This window comes from Narcine bancroftii, chromosome 6 (assembly GCF_036971445.1).
Source record: "Narcine bancroftii isolate sNarBan1 chromosome 6, sNarBan1.hap1, whole genome shotgun sequence".
In the NCBI taxonomy this organism is placed as follows: Eukaryota; Metazoa; Chordata; class Chondrichthyes; order Torpediniformes; family Narcinidae; genus Narcine; species Narcine bancroftii.
Window position 1 is genome coordinate 213,618,555 of NC_091474.1, and position 4,707 is coordinate 213,623,261.

Below are 4,707 nucleotides of genomic sequence, written 5' to 3' on the forward strand. Positions count from 1 at the left end.
GTGTGAAAACTAGCTCTGAGACATTATTCCAAAAAGTGTAACATTTTGAACCACTAAAGATACAAACTGGCATCAAGTTTGTTCTCAAGTCCTTTTCAGAACTGAAATCAAAAACTATTCTATTTGGAACAACAGTATTAAGATATTAATGGAATTTGAATGAAAAGTATACAAAATTATGATGGGTATAGACCAGGCTTTTTCCACTGAGGTTAGATGAGATAATGGGTTAAGGCTGGGATCCCCAAACTGTTCAGACCTTCGACTCCTTCTGGGACCATGTAGTGCCTCATTGACTCCCAGGAATGGAATCCTGGTGCTGGACAGGAGGGAGGAGGATGGTGGAGGCGCTGGATGGGATTGGTGGCGGCGCTGGATGGAATTGGCGGCTGTGCTTGATTGGGGCTGGCAGTGCCGGACAGAGGCGACGGGGGGGTGGGGGGGGGGTGGGGGGGTGGGTGGCAGTGCTGGATGCGGGGTGATGGCTAAAACAAGCTGCTGGGGGCATGGCTGTGCTGGACAGGGGATGGCAACGCTGGATAGTGGGTGGTGGTGCTAGCAGGATGGTGGTGGTGGCACTGTTTGGGGGTTGCAGTGCCAGCTGGGGGGGGGGGTGACAGCACTGGGCAAAGGGGATGGTGGTGCCAGACAGAGGAGTGGCATCGCTGGATGGGGTGGTGGCAGCACTGAATTGGGGATGGCGGCACAAGACAGGGGTGGGTGGAGCTGGCCAGGAGGGTGGCGGTGCTGGATGGGGAGGTGGCAGCGCTGGAAAGGGGTGGTGGTGCTAGATGGGGGATGGCGGTGCTGAATAGGGGGTGGTGGCACTGGACAGGGGTGGTGGTGCTAGACGGGGGGTGGTGTTCTGGACTGGGGTGGCAGTTCTAGACGAGGGTGGTGGTGCTGGGCTTGGGTGGTGCCTGTGCTTGGCAGGGGGGTGCCAGCACTGGATGGGGTGGTGGAGGTGCTGGACTAGTGGTAGTGATGCTGGACTGGAGTGGTGTCTGTGCTGGATGGGGGGTGACGATGCTGGACAGGGGTGGCAGTGCTAGATGGGGGATGGTGGTGCTGGATAGGGGGTGGTGGTGCTTGACTGGGGTGGTGGTTGTGCTGGATGGGGATTGGCAGACCTGGACTGGTGGTGGTGGCGGTGCTGTATGTATCTCATACCTCATTCCAACCTCCTGTTTCCTCTCAACTACAGTATATGGCAAAGCCAAATACAACATGGCGGCCACCAAGCACCACTCTTGCGAGAGCTTGGTCGAAACTGCCATAAGTGCTATAGTACATCAACCACCCCCAACCCCCCAGGTTAAAGGTAAAAAGGGAAAAGTTTTAAAGAAACATTAGGGGGAACTTTCATGCAGAGTGTGTGAAACAAACTGCCAGCTGAATTGATAAATAAAGGCTCAGTTTTGACCTTTAAGAAAAATGTGGACAGGTACATGGACAGGAAGGATATAGAGAGTGCCGGTAAGTGGGATTGGACAGAAAAATAGTTTGGCACAGATTAGAAGGTCCAAAGGGTCTTTTCTGTTGTGCAGTGTTCTGTGCTTTTATGAAAAAAATGCTTTGTTAACAGTTTGGAATAATGCACAAGGATAACAGGGAAAGAAACTTTCTGTGTGAGTTCATAATTATGCTGGAAGGAAGAAAGGCTGCATATTTAGATTCTGATTTCAGATTTATTATCAGAGTACGTACATGACATCACATACAACACTGAAATACTTTGTCCTGCGAGTGCGGCAGAATTACCACTTATTAGAAGTGCAAAAACAACTGTACACGTAAACAAATGAAAACAACTGACTGCAATGCAGAGAGGAAAGAAAAATAAAACAAAGTGCAGAAGTAAGAGTCCTTAAATAAGTCCCTGATTGAGTTTATTGTTGAGGAGTCTGATGGTGAAGGGGTAGCAGCTGTTCCTGAACCTGGTGTTGTGAGTCTTGTGGCACCTAGACCTCTTTTCTGATGGTAGCAGCAAGATCAAAGACTGTGCTGTGATGAATCTTTGATGGGCTGTGTCCACTTCCTTCTGCAGGGCTTTAAGCTTGGGGTTATTGGTGTCCCCATACTAGACCGTGATGCAGCATACACCCATCTGTAGCAATTTGCCCTGGTTTCTGATGTCATACCAAACCTCCGCAAGTTCCTGAGGAAGCAGAGGCGTTTCATGATGCCATTAGTGTGTTGGCTCCAGGAAAGATCCTCCAAAATAGTGACTCACAAACACTTAATTTTACTCTCCCTCTCCACATCTGATTCCCCCAATGATCACTGGATCATACACATCTGGTTTTCCCTTCCTGAAGTCAGCAATCAGCTCGTTGGCTTTGGTGACATTGAGAGCGAGATTGTTGGTGATGCACCATTCGGCCAAGTTTTCATTTTCCCTCCTGTCTGTTGACTTTTTGCCTCTTTTTATACAACCCCCTTCCATCAGCAAATTTGTAGATTGTTTTGTTGCCGTACCAAGTCACACAGTCGTAGTTGTAAAGTGAATGGATTGTGGCTTCTATCGGTGCAGTAGATTGTTCACAATCATTTAAAATATAAATTATTTCAAGGGAAATAGACATGCTGGCAAAGTCATTGTAGAGCTCATCGAAAGAACCAAAGACTTGTTGATCCAAACCAAGGCTTTTATTAGCAAAAGACAGGAGCTCTTCACAGGTGGCCGACAAGTCCGGAATGATCCGACCTGGCTAGGGACACAACCAGACAGTAGGCGTGGCTAAGCTCTCAGCCAATCGCTGTAAGTACAGTCATTACATACTCTAGATACTGTAAATATATACATTGATGATAGGTCTGTACTATCACAGTCAGCAATTAATATCCAACCCAAATTAGAAATTTGAAACAGCCACTTTAGTGGACTGGACTCACATTCAAAGTGCAGCTGAACAAATGTATTATAAAGCTGCGACATAACTTTGGTACTCAATGCCCTGCCCAATGAAGTCCAACATATTCATATCCCTTCTTTATCATCCTATGTACTTGGGTAGGCTCTTTCATTAAGCTATGAATTGGGACCCCCAGATCCCTCTGCTCATCAATGGTCTTAAAAGTCCATAAGACATGAGAGCTATTCAGCCCATCAAGAGTGCCCCGTCGTTTTTGTTATGTTGCTTTTTGTGATTTTATTTAATACCTGGTTTAGATCTTCCCAAAACTTTTCCACTTTCTCACATGCCCAAATTCCATGTACTGTTGTTCCCGTTTCCTTCTTACAGCAAAAACATCTGTCTGATACTGTTGGGTCCCATTTATTTAACTTTTGGGGCGTGGTGTATAGCCTGTGTAACCTTGTGTTTATTGTATTTCTCATAGTTCCGGAGCATAGCTTTTCCCATGTTTCATTCTTTATCTTTATGTTTAGATCTTGTTCCCATTTTTGTTTGGGTTTACAGCTTGTTTCCTCATTCTCTTTCTCTTGCAGTTTGTTATAAATCTTTTAATTATCATTGTGTCTGTAATCACATATTCAAAATTGCTTCCTTCTGATAACCTCAGTCTGCTTCCCAATTTGTCCTTCAAGTAGGTTTTCAGTTGGTGGTATGCAAACATTGTAGCATGAGTTATACCATATTTGTCCTTCATTTGTTCAAAAGATAATAATAAGTAAAGAACTTGGACTTGATTTGGATGGAGCACAAAAAAGATTTATTATGATAGGCTTAGCTGTAGCAAAAAAATGTATTATGTCAACCTGGAAATTAAAAGATAGCCTGAGAATACAGCAATGGTACATAGAAATGAATAAATGTATTCCATTGGAAAAAAATAACATATAATTTAAGAAATAACATCACAGTATTCAAACAAATTTGGGAACCGTACATAGAACACAACAGAGATGTCCTACCGCGGACCTCCACTACCTAAAACGACAGAAGGAGAAGAAGACGAAATGAACTGACCCAGTGTGTAAAAGTAGAAGACACAAATTTCTTGTTTATTTTCATTGTGTGATGATTGTTTAATGGGTTTAATGAGTGGGGAGGGGGGGGGGTGAAGGAGGGAAGGAAGGGAGGGGGGAAAAGGGGAGAAAATGACACTGTGTATATTCAAGAGGGAAATGTTTGTGTGTATTTTGGTCAGTATGGTTCATAGTGTGAAAAATATTTTTTTGTTAAAAAGAGTGCCCCGCCATTCAACCATGAGCTGATCCATTTTCCCAATCAGCACCGCTGTCTGGCCTTCTCCCCATAACTTTTGATGCCCTGGCTAATCAAGAACCTATCAATCTCTTCCTTAAATACACCCAATGATTTGGTGTCCACAATCACCTGTGGCAACAAATTCTACCGATTTACCAGCCCCCACCTAAAGAAATTCCTATGCATCTCTCTTCTAAGTGAATTCCAATTTTCAGGACAAGAAAAAACTCCAGAGGGTTGTTAATGCGGCCTGTGACATCACGGGCCCCTGATTTCACTCCATCGAAGACATCTACATGAGGTGGTGTCTTAAAAAAGCAGCCTCTATCCTCAAAGACCCCACCACCCAGGTCAAACTCTCTTCACTTTGCTGTCATTGGGATAAAGGTACGGGAGCCTAAAGACAAGCACTCACCGGCACAAGGACAGTTTCTTCCCCGCTGCCATCAGATTCCTGAATGATAAATGAACTAAAGACACGGCCTCACTTTGACTTTCTATGCATTATTTTTATTCATTTTTGTAAGGTAGTTTA